The sequence below is a fragment of the Populus alba genome, chromosome 5 (assembly GCF_005239225.2).
Source record: "Populus alba chromosome 5, ASM523922v2, whole genome shotgun sequence".
Lineage (NCBI taxonomy): Eukaryota > Viridiplantae > Streptophyta > Magnoliopsida > Malpighiales > Salicaceae > Populus > Populus alba.
Genome location: NC_133288.1, coordinates 8,006,134 through 8,022,118, shown reverse-complemented (window position 1 = coordinate 8,022,118; position 15,985 = coordinate 8,006,134). Strand labels below are relative to the sequence as shown.

The window sequence follows — 15,985 nt, the reverse complement described above, 5'->3', positions numbered from 1 at the left end:
TAAAAAATGGGCTATCCATACTACAACTAATTCAACACCAAAACATTTATTTTATCAACAAGTATTCAAATAAATATGGAAGGAAAAAAAATAAAAATCTTACAGTGAGGTGATATGACAATAACCATCATTATTGAGGGTGCAATTGCACATGACGGTGCTATTGGCTTCTGAATCAACTTTTTTCGTTTCGTTTTTCAACAGATTCATATTGTACAGAGTTCCTGGTTGGTTGCAAGCATCGCCCACCTCGAAGGGTTGCCCACCCAGCAGTGTCTCGACAATATGTTTTAACGCCGTCACTAGTTCAAGGATCATGCATCCACGGAAAATTTTATCAAAATAAATTCATATCCATAACATCGGTTAATATTAACTCTTATCACCGAAAAAAAAAACTAATAGTTTTCGAGTGGTACAAATCCAGTAAAAATAGAAATAAATAGTGAAAATATATAAATATTGGATCCAAAATTTTGAAGTGTTTTTCATTTAATATTGGATCCAAAATGATCGGAATCTTGTATTTATAATTTTATAGAGGTATGGCCGTATTGTGTGTATTTACACAGGCTATCAAATGATGTACGAGAGACAATAATTAACTTTCCTTCTTGTTAATGTATCGACCATGTGATAACATTTATAGAATTGAAGAAAATTACAATATTCATGAAATATAACAAAAATTATCCAAAAGTGAAAAACAAAACTCCTTATTATATCCCTAGATCCGCGTAATTACTATATAGTAAAAAAAACAATAGTTAAATAAGGGAATTTTAAAAATTAGACAAAATACTTAAAAGGAAACTCAAAAAATAAAAACTAACTTGAACTAAATATTAATATTAATATTATTCATATATTGAAAAAGCATGCCCCATTTTCTTATAATATTTTTCTCTAAGTCTTTTTTTTTAAGTTCTTGATTTAAATATCTCTTAAAAATAATAATTAAGGGCATTTTTTTGGTATAAAAAAGGTTTTTGTAATATTTTCTTAAAAGTGAGTGAGGTTTTATTAAATATTCAAACTTGTTTTCATACTCTTTGTAGTTTCCTCGAGAATTATATATTGTAATTTGTAGAAAAAAGAAATCTGATACACATTAAATAATTTATTCATCTTTAATATCATCCCCACATGAGCTACTTCCCGTTGGATGCACAGCTGAGAGTGAGTGTACGGATTTGGGCCCCTTTTTTTTTTTCAGAATTTCCTATTATGTTCTTACCCCATTGGTTATTTTTCTGTAGCTGCAGTGTAAAGTGAAGAAATGATTCTCCAATAAAGTAATTATTCATGAGCAATGAACTATAAATTTATATTAATGAATTTCTTAATCTTAAAGTATGAGGTTGTAGTTGTAAGCAAATCTGTGGATGTGTGACTGAGCACAGTACCAATGGAATGGAAAGTTGTGGAAATTAATTAGCTCAGATTATTACAACACTCCATTATTGCAATAAAAACAAAGCTTACTCTCTTACCTTCGTCTGGATGTAACTGATATGGTATAACTGAACTGAAAGTAGCAGAACTGAAAAGAGTGATCACGACCACCATTACTCGGCAAAACTGAAGAAGTCCATGCGGAGGCTGAAGCGTCGTGAACATGTTGGGTGCAGGAGTAGGGCAGAAGATTGAATAAGTTTTCATTTCATGAGGAACGTACTTGATTTATACTGGACGGACGTGGGACAAATCATTCATGTTTTTAAAATCTTTTTTTCATGCCTGACAATACATCTACGGCTGCACCAACAACACATTATACTTGTAACTTTTGGTTGTGGTAACTTTTGTGGTTGTAGTTTGAAAAAAATTATTTTATAAAAAAAAAATTTGTTGAGGTTGGTTTGATATTTATATATATTTGGTTAAAAATGTGGTTGAAATTGAAGTTGAATAAAAGTAGTTTTAATGTGTTTGGTTAAATATTTTTCAAATTGAGGTTATAAAATAACTAATATATATATATATAGATATATGATTAGTACTTAAAAATGCATATTTATCAAGGTTTTTTATATCATCATTTTACACTTAAAGTATCAATAACTCCTTAACTAAAGCATGTTTTATAATAACAAGTCTAATATTATAAAATGCCTTAATATATGGTAAATGTTCATCTTAAATGCGGGCTTATCACATAAATCAAAGGATTGATTGATGAATTCAACTACTAAAATTTTGAAGATAAAGAAGGGTGAAGCTTAGAAAAGAGATGTTGGTGCAGTCCAAACTGGAACACTATTTGGTATTTGGGTCATATCTCGAGTTCTAGATGTACAAATGATCTCAAATTTTTACAAAAACTTGGTGAGACATAGGCCTACAACTTTCATGTGAACATAAAAATCTAACAAGGCCGTTTTCAAGTCCAAATCATAGCAACAACGGAGAAGTCTGAATATGTCCTGCAGCCCGAACACTTTTCAGTGTTTGGCCCATATCTGGAGTTCTAGAAGTCTAAATCACCTCCATTTTTTTTTTCTGGAAAGATGAGTCAATTTCCTACAACTTTCATGTTTTCAAGTGGACCCAGTTCTGATGCTAGAATTTTCGTTTTATTCAAACAAGAAGATAAAGATTTTCACAAAGTCAAAAGTTGGCCACCCACTAAACAATTAGTCATCAAATCAATAATTCCGAATTTTGGCCTATAATACTATTATTATTATTATTATTATTACTATTATTATCATAAAATCAGTATATAGGCTGGAAACCTGTGACCCGATCTTTTAAATCATTCTCATGTATAACAACGCCACGTACTGAATATTATTATTATTATTATTATTATTATTATTATTCCTACTACTACAATTAATATTATTATTACTATTACTATTATTATTCTTGTTGTTGTTTGTCGTCGTCTTGTTATTTATAATTTATACAATTAACCTCTCTGTGGTTGGACCCCGGTCTTGCCGGGTTATTATTACTTCGACACTCCTGCACTTGGGAGAAGACATCAATCTTTTGATCGTGTCAATATATATATATATATATATATATATATATATATTGATAATTTAATTTAAATACTGTAGATTTAACACCTATATTACATCATTAAATAAATAATACTTTATATCAAATATTTTTTATTGTTCCATTAGCTTATCTATAATTTCATCACATATGAAATTCATCCGATAAGGACTACAGTTTTCATTGTCTTTTGAGCGTACAATAAATAAGGTAAAATATCATCATATAAATAAAATTAGAATTGCGATCAAATTCTAAAAATGATATGTCATCATGCGATCTCCTTCTAATTTATATAGTATTATTGAATAATATTAAACACTAATTTTTCAAGAAAAAATACAATTAAAAAAAAAATGTACAGTTACTCATGAAAAAATATACAATTATTAAACACTAGTTTTTACCGGGTAAAACGCGATCAATGAATATTAACTCGTGAATTAATTCACCTGGCACTATTTAAGTGAACAGTAGTTAATTCACTCTACACATATGGCAATGGGGTGGGCAATGAAAAGCAGCAATTTTTTGCTTTAGCATTTAAAAAAATAAATGCAAATCATGGAAAAAAAACATGTAAAAAATGAAAATAAAAATATTAGTATAACAAAAATAAAAAGGTAGAAAAAACTAGATTATTTTCCCTACATTTTTTAAGTATTGTTAATAATAATCTGGACAGGCTAGGTCTACCTGATCTGGTTTCTGGTTCAGATCAGTAACCAGCTTAGACAGCAGGTTCACGCGTGCACTGTACAGTGCGAAGATAATTAATATTACCTTATCCTCGCACTGTTTAACAATTTAGAAATGCAGAAAGTGGTCAGAAAGAAAGGCGTACCTGGAGTTGTCACTTGAAGATGAAGATGATGGTGATGGAAAGCTTGAGGTTGCTGGCCGAACAGACACTTTCTTCTCTGTCATTCTCCTGTTTTTTTTTTCCTTTGGTTGTCTATTCGTCGTCCGCCCTGTGTGCCTCTGTTTTCTCCGTCTGTGTTCTGTTTCTTTTTTGTTTGTGTTTTTCTTCTCCTCTGATCGCCTCCCAGTTGTATATCCCTCAGTCCTGTTTCTAGTGTCCTGTTTCTTATTTTTTATTTTTTGCCCGTATTGTTCTCTTGTTAGAAGTCTTTTTTTTCTCTCCTATCTCTCTCCTTTCTCCTTTGATCTCCCCCCCTGCGATGGCTGCTTAGTTAGCTTTTTATAGGGGCTTGTGTGGTAGTCTTCCAGCACGCCTCTTCCTTCCGGGGAGGAGGATAAAGCTCGCTGGGGTGTTAGTATCCTGCTGGGTCTCGGATTCCAGGAGTCCTGCCACTACAGGGCTGTTGGTGGTGGCTATCTTCACGCCTCCAATGGCGTCTCGTGGGAGATGACCTGGGAAAACGGTGATGGAAGTCGTGGGGATTGCCTTGCGTTTGTGGGTTGTCGGTGGTGATCGGCCCTTGTGGCTAAATCAGTTCTGAATTTTAATATTTCTTCGATTAAGCTCCTTGGTTTTGTTAAACTAATTCTACGCTTTATTAAATCCTCTGACTTATATATTCTTTTTAACTTTTTTTTTAAAGTGAATCCTAAATTTATAAATCCATATTATTTTATAATAATAATTAACAAGAACTAAAAAAAGATGTACTTTAATAACACTGTTTGATTGAAATAATGATTTTTTTAATATAATTTTATTTTTATTTTTCAACATTAAATTTATTATAAATTATTTTTTTTTATAGGATTATTCTATTTTTATCACTCAATTCATGAGTTCTGCAGATTAATTTAATTTAACTTATATTTTTCTCTTTTTCAATTGATATTTTTTTAGTTTTTCTTTTAATATTGGGTTAATTGTAATTAAATTTCATAATTTGAGTGGAGTTATCCTAACTTGTGATACAAGTTTGGAAGGTTAATTTGGATTGATTCAGATTATTTTTTTAATTAATATTTTTTTATTTTATTTTCCAGCATTGAATTAATTAGGAATTGAGATTCATAATTATTTTTTTTATTTGTTTTTTATAGGGTTATCACGATCTCATAACATGTATCTTGGATTTTACTCTCTTTTTAATTGAATTTCTTTTTTCAATTACATCATTCTCTATTGAGAATTGAAGTCAATAATATTTCATGATTTGCTTTTTTATAGGATTATCATGGTCTCATGATTCAAGTTCGACAAGTTAATCCAGGTTGATTCAAATTATTCTTTTTTTATGATTTTATTTTTAATTTCATCATTAAACATTGAGCTAATTAAGAATTAAGCGTTATTTTTTTTTATTTTTTTTATATGGTTATTATGATTCATGACTCGGGATATAAATTTAACAAGTTAACCCGAGTTAATCTGAGTCAATCTAATATATTTTTTTTCTCAATATTTATATAAAAATATCATTTTAAATTTTTCTAGCATGACAAATTAGAGCTAGATTATAAAAAATAATACGTGGGTTGTGCATATATTATAAAAAATGGTCTCGTTATTTTTCAGAAAATACTTTGTGAATGTAAAATGTTTTCACTCGGCAACACTGAAGAAGTCCATGCGGAGGCTGAAGCATCAGAAACATGTGGAGTGGGACAGATTCTTAAATTGGTGAGAATGACCTTTAGCTACTTAGATTTGATTCCTTTTCATTTCTGTCTCTCCAAGCCAACAAGGGTTGATGACAAGATTCCAGCTGGTAAATATCGCAACAGGTAATTAATACATATATAGAATTATAAATCCATAAGCATACGAAGATGGATGGTAAGCAACAAGACGTGTAGACGTCTAAATGTTGATCCTCAGTATCATCATTGTATGATTACAAACGAAGCTCCAAGCATGTCTTTGGCTTTATTCAATTAAGGACGAGGTTTCACTGATGTTTAAATTTATGGACTCCGGATTGATGGGGTAAAGATCTGTTGGAATATTACCAATTATGTTGCTATTGTAAAAGAAGATGGCTGCCATATGAGAGTCAAAGAGGGCTGCTGGTATAGCATTTGCAGCCCCTTGACATTGTCAAAGAAGGAGGCTACAATGGTGGGTTGTTGTGGCAGCCAACAACCATTGTCTAATGTCAAAGTTTAGTAAGTTTGTCAGCCACCATTGTTGACAAAGAAGTAAGAGGAGCTGTCATTGAAGCCTATAAATAGACACCAAGAGTGCAGCACAAAATGAGAGAGAGAGTCTTGTAGGAGAGCTACAAAAGAGAGAAGAAGAGAGAAAGAAAGAGAAGGGCTGCCACCAGCAACCCTGCTGCCTTATATGCAGCTGCTGCCCTATGTAGCAGTGAGAGATAGGAGTTGAGTGGATGTGATCCTCCTCCGTGTGTTGTATTCTTTCTCTATCTCTAATAATATCGATCTCTCTCGTGGATGTAGATAATTTGCCGAACCACGTTAAATATCATGTGCTAGTGTGCTTAGCCTTTTTTTAGCAATGATCATGAACACCACCGTTCCGCAGGGGAAGTAGAATCCCCAACAATTGGAATCAGAGCCACCACCAGTGGTTTCTCCCACCAACAAGATCATGGGCAGATGTAGAGGAATTTCCAATCCATGATTTATCAGATCGAGGAAAGAGGTCTTGTGTGCTGTTTAAACTCTGGTCCATGACCTACTGATAGTGGCCTTTGAGAAGTTTGGAGTGTAAACCATCACCATAAATGCTAGGATCTGAGATCATCTCCTGGATGCTGGTCTGTCCTTCAAGCATGCTCACCACTTCTGACATTGCAGGCCTTAGAGATGGAGATGCATTGGTGCATAAGAGAGCCAATTTGATCATCCTCTCAGCCTCTTCCTTGTTGAATTCAGACTGCAGCTTTGGGTCCACTATCTCCATTAAATTTCCCTTTTTTTGCAGTACATGTGTCTGTGAAAGCAAAGAGTAAAGTATTTGCAGAGAGGAGTAGTGCCTAATGCATCATGGATTCAAGATAGCAACAAGAACAGACTCGTAACTTACCCAGTCAAGAAGACATACGAATTCATTTGTTGTCCTGTAGCTCGAATTGCTTCTTCCACTGACAATTTCTAAAGCAACAACTCCAAAACTATAAACATCTGCTTTGTCTGTTAAATAACCCCACAACGCATATTCTGGAGCCATATATCCTCTGAAATCAGAACCATGCCAGATTAGTGACTCTAACGGAGTATATTGCGATCACTGAATAAAGGAAGCTGCAAATTAAGTCTTGATTAAAACTTACATGGTTCCAGCAACACGAGTGCTGATGTGAGTGTTCTCCTCTTCATTGAGCTTAGCTAGTCCAAAGTCTGATATCTTGGCACTTAGATCTTTGTCCAGTAATACATTTGTACCTTTGATGTCTCTGTGAACAATCCTGATTGCAGATTCTTCATGGAGAAATGCTAAACCTCTGGCTATTCCAACACATATCTTATATCTTGTTGGCCAATCCAGCATCAGAAAACTTGCTTCTGAACCTGTAGCTAATCCAGTAAAGGAGGCTCACTAAATAAAATGACTTAAAATTTGCTAGTCGATGCTATTATTCAAAAAAGAAGAAGATTTTACTGGAAAGTAATCAGATGCCATTATGGTTACCAAAAAGTGCTTTGGCGAGGGAGTTGTTTTCCATGTATTCGTACACCAGAAGCAACTGATCTCCTTCAATACAGCATCCATAAAGCGTTTACAAGATTGGATGCTGTAAACCAATATCATGCCTATTTCATTCACAAATTCTCGGTTTCCTTGCCTGGATTTAGGAGATAGCTGCTTAACAGCAATGAGAGTTCCATCTGACAATTTACCCTGCATTGAATTTATTGTAGACATTTTGCATGATCAAACAAAAGGTCCAATGATCAACTGGGATAATATGCAAGAGAATATTAGAGTGACAGACCTTGTATACGGATCTAGCCCCTTGAGATCTGCACATAATTGTTGGTGACAAAAGGGAAATGCTTCAACATCATCAATGCGTGGATCGTAGGGCGGAATCCGGCGACCGGTGATGTACTGATAATTGCTCATGGGAGGAGTAAGCACACTGACACACAATATTTAACGTGTTCGGCAAAAACCGCCTACCATCCACGGGAGAAGCCGATTTGATTATATAGAAGAGAACAAGATTTACAACAATAGAGGAGGAGGAATCATCCCCTCTTTGGCAACTCTCAACCTCACTCTATTTCTCTCTTCTTAGTGCTGCAATGGCAGCTACTGCTGGCTGCCCTTGGCAGCCCACTCTCTCCTATATTTCTCACATCTTTGGCTCTACTTTCCTCTCACTTTGCTCTCTCATTTTGCTCTCTAATGTATGCCTCTATTTATAGGCATTCATGGTAGCTTCTCTTGCACTTTTGTCAACAATGGTGGTTGCCAAACTTACCAAACTTTGACATTAGTCAATAGTTGGTGGCTACAACCAACAAGCCACCATTGTAGCCTCCTTCTTTGACAATGACATCCATCTTCTTTGACAATGGCAACCATATAATTGGCAATATTCCAACAATCACCCCCTTTGCCATTTATATGGGTAATTGTCCTCTTGCTTCTTCAGCACATGCTTGCATCCTGCAGCTCTTCCAAGCTTACCATTCTGAGAGCATCTTTGGCCAAGTTTACAGGTACTTGCCAAACCTTTCAATCACCAGAGTCAACCAAGCACCCCTTTGCTTACTCTAAAGGATCACTTCAACCAGATGGTTTGTCACATCTCATCTGAAGAGTGTTAACGCTTATCTCTGGGACATAACATTCCCCTTCGAGCGTATCAACCATGCTCGGTCCGGAATGATTTATCAAGCCTCACACCAAGGCTTACAACACCCCCTCAAACGGATATTCCAAGTGCGACAGTCATTATCTGAGTATCTCAATATGATCACAAGCCCACCACTCTTCCAAGAGTCTACTCATCCAGGAGTTGCGTCTGCCCTCTGTTCCACCCTAGGAACCACGCCTTACTTCTCCGTGAGTCTCTCGCTTTTAGTCATAAGAGTCCAGGTAGCTCTCCACCTTTAACCATGGGGGCAACCCATTAAAGGTTGATCCATATCTATCTCCATACTCTGAGTATTACAATGTCATTACCGAGCTCACCACCTTGACAAGAGTCAACTTGTTCTCGAAACCTGCACATGCCCTCTGCTCCTTCATAGCAGTCGCGTCTTAATGCTCCACAAGTCATCCACTTATTGTCCAAGCCAAATATCTTCTAGCTCATTGATCTTTAGCATGGGGGCAATATCCATGAAAGTCAATCCTGCATTTGTCTTCATACTCATCATAGCCACTTCATTGGCTATACACTTATCAACTCATATCTAGCCATCACATTGGCTCTAGGGCGTTCTGAACTAGGGCTCTTATCATAGCCCTCACACCTTCTCCTGAGGTGTCTCCGCTCGTCGTCATGCGGCGGTCTGAATCTAGACTCATACCATGGTCCTCACACCTTTCGTCTGAGGTGTCTCCGACTGTCGTCATGAGATGGTCTAAACATGGACTCATATCATGGTCCTCACATCTACTGTCTGAGGTGTCTTCGCCTGTCATCATGAGATGGTCTAAACATGGACTCATACCATGGTCCTCACACCTTCTACTGAGGTATCTCCACCTGTCATCATGAGACGGCCTAAACATGGACTCATATCATGGTCCCCACACCTTCTATTTGAGGTGTCTCCGCCTGTCTTCATGAGACGGTCTGAACACGGACTCATGTCATGGTCCTCACACCTTCTGTCTGAGGTGTCTTCGCCTATCGTCATGAGACGGCTTGATCTTGGACTCATACCATGGTCCTCACACCTTTCGTCTGAGGTGTCTCCTCCTGTCGTCATGAGATGGTCTGAACATGGACCCATATCATGGTCCTCACACCTTCTGTTTGAGGTATCTTCGCCTATCGTCATGAGACGGCTTGATCTTGGACTCATACCATGGTCCTCACACCTATTGTTTGAGGTGTCTCCTCCTGTCGTCATGAGACGGTCTGAACATGGACCCATATCATGGTCCTCACACCTTCTGTCTGAGGTGTCTCCGCCTGTCGTCATGAGACTGTCTCATCCTCCTTCATAGCGGATGTCTCTAGTGGCTCCAAGATTCTCTACCACCATGTGGACTTGGGAGAGATCACTACCACTGATCACATAGAAAGAGAAAGTTGCGGTGCACTCTTCGCAGTTTTCCATCTCATTTTCTATGTTTGGAGCTTCTATCCCTTTCCGCTTGATAGCTCCACCCACACCAACTCTCTTTGGTGTCTTCGCCTTTCATCATAGGCGGTCGCACCCCCTTAATTCGGTGCTTCTGCAACAACTCATCTTTCCATCCTTGCATGCATTGGAAAGGTCCTCACTTGTTGCCTTTATCAAGAGCACAAGAGACTTCTTGTTGTACAACTTTTTCACACAGTCTCTGCTCTGAGCTTCATCTGGGAACTCTTCTTGTCCTTGCACCTATTGTCTCATTACAATACCTCGTTGGATCCTACGGGTACTCCTGCACAATCTCCGCGTGCTCTCGTGCAATTTCGGTTCTCCAGATTTCTCCCAATTCTTTGCTTTTATGTTTGACAGTAGCTCATCCTGTCGCAACATTTATCCAAGTCAAAATAGGGTGCCAATCTTTATCCTCTTGCTGTATTTCTCTTCCATTATCAGGGTCTTCATCAATTCTCCCTTCGAGAAATCACAGTCACCAAATCTAACTTCTTTGGAGAAATCACCACTCCATCATATTCTTGAACATATGGAACCCAACTGTTCCTTTAAGCTGTCATCTTGCTAGTCTTCAACAGTTTCATTACAAACTGTTACATATACAAAAATAGTACTGTGTGGATGATCCTTCAACTAAGCAAGTTCCCAGGAAAGATTTGGAGGGGTCACACTGGTCCCGCTTAAAACCCAATCTCCTATACAAAACTTCTTAAAACGTATCTATCCACCGTACTGCCTTTTTGTATATACAACCATTTGCTAGCTTTGTTGCAGCTTTCCTTTACAAGTGATCTGGGATATCCTAGTTTTATACCTGATTTCTCAACATCTGGTGAGACTACCAGTGCTTAGATTTGTTAAGATTGGTCTTCATCAATTTCCACTCTACACCTTAAATCATCCACATCTCGGGTGTCCTGAGTGTCCCAATTTTGCCTTCCATCAAGGCAATAAATTTTCCCATTTAACGGTTCAGCACATGTAATTGGGCAAACATGTGCACCTTCTTCTTCTTCATCTCCATCGACCTCAATCCAGACCCTCAGATGCCTCCTGATTGGGCAATCTCTCTTTAATAATTCACCACTGCCATTTTTGGTCTCGAATCTCAATGATCGGACCGTACCATTGCATCTGGAATGATCAAATTAGCTGGAAACATGTCTTGAATCGTCCAAATCACACTTCAGACGGCTAAGATTTGATCAAAACAATTCTGGCCTAATCAACGGCTCAGATTCAATCTCAGATCCGGTTGCACGTAGACTCTGCTGCACAGAATCCTATCCCTCGGCTCGCGGCTCGGCTCGGCTCCAGTTCGGCTCGGCTCATGGCTAATGACGTGACAGGTGGGTCCCACTATGCTGACAGGTGGGTCCCACTATGCTCTGATACCAATTGTAGGGCAAAATCCGGCGACCGGTGATGTACTGATAATTGCTCATGGGAGGAGTAAGCACACTGACACACAATATTTAACGTGGTTCGGCAAACTGCCTACATCCACGGGAGAAGCCATTTGATTATATAGGAAGAGAACAAGATTTACAACAATAGAGGAGGAGGAATCATCCCGTCTTTGGCAACTCTCAACCTCACTCTATTTCTCTCTTCTCAGTGCTGCAATGGCAGCTACTGCTGGCTGCCCTTGGCAGCCCACTCTCTCCTATATTTCTCACATCTTTGGCTCTACTTTCCTCTCACTTTGCTCTCTCATTTTGCTCTCTAATGTATGCCTCTATTTATAGGCATTCATGGTAGCTTCTCTTGCACTTTTGTCAACAATGGTGGTTGCCAAACTTACCAAACTTTGACATTAGTCAATAGTTGGTGGCTACAACCAACAAGCCACCATTGTAGGCTCCTTCTTTGACAATGACAGCCATCTTCTTTGACAATGGCAACCATATAATTGGCAATATTCCAACACGGATGTGTTATATTCTAGATGTTTGCGTGTGTAAAAGCTGCTAATTAACTAATTAAGGAAAAGGCTTTAGCACGCAGATGATTGATTTCAATGTACCTCGTTCTCTCATGAACTTGTCTCTAAAATAGAATTTCCAACAAATAACACCCATTACCAAGAAAACGAGGAGTAAGGCTGAAGTGACAACTCCAACTACGATAGGTGTTTTACTTGCTTCTCCAGGTTCTGAAATTAAACAAAGTTACACGTACAAACACAGAAAGCCAATGGGACAATAAATCATTGTAGGGCAGCAGTTCACTTCTCACCTGGACAATAAGTTCTCTGGCCTGAAAACAACAAACCATAAAGTGCTTCTTAGAAGGTATAATGAACCGAGTAGAAGCTTACATACAGTTAAGATGAAAATCAAAGCCAGGTTCATAAGGAAGAATTTGTTTGTTAATTATGCAACTGGTTGGGGAAAAGACCAAGTCTAAGTCTAATGGGTGGTGAGATTTAAATTCGTAATTACTTGTTGAATAAAACTCTAATATCATTACTCGGTTTTCATTTTAACTTAATTGATAAAGATCATTGTATATAATGAAATCGCAAAGTCAGTGACTTTCAAATGAAATGCTGGGAATATATATATAAAACATGTCTGAGCATACAGTTATTGCAGAAATAAGAGGACCGTAATTTCCTCTTTCTGGAATGCAAGTAGTCCCTTTTACATTCCAGTATAAACGGATCTCCAAGGTATTGTCTGTCACAATGGCACTGAATTCTATAGAATAAGCTTTGTTGGATCCATTAGCAGCCACCTCAATATTAAAATCTTTTCTCTCTAGTTTACCCTGGAAAACAAATCCCAAGTTAAAAGGATCTTTTTGAAAAGAAAAAAAAAATCTTTTTGGATAATTTAATCTCAATTACCTAATATAAATGTCAAAAAAGCGTTTTCCAACTCTTTTGAACAATTCGTCACCTGTGAATTGTATCTCAGCAAAGTCGAGTTTAACAGTGTACTCCCATTTTCTAGACAATATCCATAATAAGTGAGAGAGATTGCAGCTCTGCGTGCTGTAGAATACACCGTATCCGTTGGGAAATACGAGTAGTTTGAAGTAAGTTTATATCGGGAGCCTTCATTATTATCATCCATAAAATCTCCTGTGTTGCTGAATCCCCAGTTTGATCCTTTGTTATAAATCATAGCAGCATCACTTTCAATGTTTCCCTCACCTTCATACAAGATACTCCGACTGGTTACATCCGGTCCACCACAGTTTACATGGAATGAACGATAACCTGCAAGACGTCAAATTAGGACACCATTAGAACAGTTGCAAATATTCTTCTCATATCGTAGGGGCGTGTAAGTGTTAAGATTTTTGGATCCCTTTGCTCTACAACTAGAGTTTTTACTCTACTATACAGCTTCAAATCGATTAGTCATTGGCTAATACTTTTCCAAGTGGCTTGTCACAATCAGTGTTCAACTCGAGTCCATGAAGGCTGTTTCTGTCAACCTTTCGGTTTTCCGATTAGTGACATAGATGGTGAAAACGTGTGGTGCTCAAGCTCTGCTTAAGGCCATGTTTTGGTTATAGATAAATCCTTGTCCAACAAAACTGAGAATGAATACATCCTTAATAGATCTGTGTGCAGAATAGAATGTATAATCAAGGCCAAAAAATCTACATTAAAATTAGTACTGATTTCGGTATGCTGATAAATTTGAAACAGATGTGCTTTGATTTTAAAGAACTTTGTTACTTCTCATTTAAGGAGGGAAAAGAATATCATACTTTTGGGGCACTCATGTATGCCTGAGCATGGAAGAAGTCCGCTTCTGTAAGACATGGAAATTATAGTAAGAATTTCAAATGGTTCTGCAAACTGCAATATAAGAATCAAATATCGAAACCATGCCTCAAGAATTAGCATTATTGAGAAATCGGAGCATGGCTGTTCTTCATGAGTGTTTGTGCTTATAATCTTGGGTAAATGAATAATAAAGCATGTCACATTCTTATGTTCTTCATTCATTCATTCAGCATTAACCAACAACGTATATAATTGATGATTTCTATTTAATTTAAAAGCTACAAGGACATGGCCTGGTATATTGATCCTAGAGATACCAAGTTTGTGCTAAGAGAGAAAATCTGGATAGGTTTAAAGATATAAATATAAATTGCAGATTTAACTGCAAAGGCATTCAGTTAAAATCCTGCTTAGCATTTGATATATAATGTATTTTTTCCCCTGAAAACTAGATATGAATATGAAATGGTTTACATGATTAGCAGCATATTCTGTTAACGCATGTTCCACCATTGCAAAGATGTTTTTAGTCTTTAGGGGGTGAATTTTTATAAGGGATATTTGTTTGAAAAGAAAAGAATGTTAGGGTGTGGTAGCTAATTTATAAGAATAAATATAAGAACAAGAAGAAGAATGAGATGAATAATATTTTATTAAGAGTTTTCTCTAAAGATATACCTTTCTAGCTATTCTCTATATTTCTCTTAACTTGCATATAATGGTTAAGATTACAAGCCTTTTAAAGGCCTCAAGTCCTAGATAATTAAGGAATGAAACTATTCAAAGGAAATTCAAATCTAACAAGGATTCTAATAAACTAATTTAAACAAGAATTCTAATAAACTAGTCTATTACAAATCCTTCTTCATCAAGATTCCTATATTAACTATGATTTCTCTTTTATTTAATATTAAAACTCTTATTAACTTTAAATTTTATTAGTTTAAATCTTAGTTGATATTGAATTTCAACCATATTTACCTGCCTTTCTGCATTTAAGAAATCCCTTTAAAATATCCCAGAAGGGAATTTTTGAAATTTTATCCATGGGACCTCATTTCCTCCTAGATTTCTGCTAAGCATATATACACCTGTTTTACATTGTATCAGTTGTGGTTTTTTTTAGTTGGAACAAGATTATTGGACTTGGTATGACAACTACCAGATTGAAATACTAAAAATATCGCTATCCAGAGTGTATAAGAGGAGCCTTACAAGTTATTCTTGATGAATGAACTCCTGTACGTGTTTATATCCCTGGTTTATAGATTCAAATCATTAAGTTTCGCAGTAACCAGGAGTATCCCAAATTTAAGAAAATAGATATCCTTACTGGTAATATTGACAGCTTGGCAGCAATGAAAAGTTATTGTAGGAAACATCACTGCAAGAAGCCAAGGGAATCATAAATATGAATATGAACCTCAACAAAATTAAAAATAATAAGTGAAATGAAATGCTAAGCAAGATTAAAAAAAAAACCACATATTTTCAGAATATATATGTAGCCTTAGATTATCAAGATTCACTCAGAAGACCACTTTTAAAATATTAATGGTTGATCAATCATCAGCAGTTATATCTGTTAGGATACTGGCATGCAAACCCGACAAGATAAAAGGCAAAGAATAGAATTAAAATGAGAAATTAGACACACAAGAATTTACGTGGTTCACCCAATTTGGCTACGTCCACGGGCAAGTATAGAAGGATTTTACTAGTAATGTGGGAATTACAACCTCTCTCAAATAATAGGAGAACAACTAAGAATCTCTCTATTACTAGGAGAAAACACCTCAGTTACTCTCTCACAAATACCTCACAATTTTGTGGGATTACTTTCCCTCTCTCACTCTTCTCTTCCTCTCTTGTTTCTCTCTTGTGGTGTGTTTACAATGCTTGGATGCATTGCCTATTTATAGGCAAACATCCATGCAAATACAAGGGGCAAGGCAAGTGGCACAAGTTTGGTGCCTACAATTTGTGACTAAGGAAGGATGGCTTCACCACCAT

At 36.5% G+C, this 15,985-nt stretch overlaps 1 pseudogene; it reads right to left on the bottom strand.

Annotated features, from left to right (window-relative positions):
* Positions 1 to 5,857: 5,857 nt before the first annotated feature.
* LOC118030072 (probable LRR receptor-like serine/threonine-protein kinase At1g29720) lies at positions 5,858 to 15,985 on the bottom strand (annotated as a pseudogene).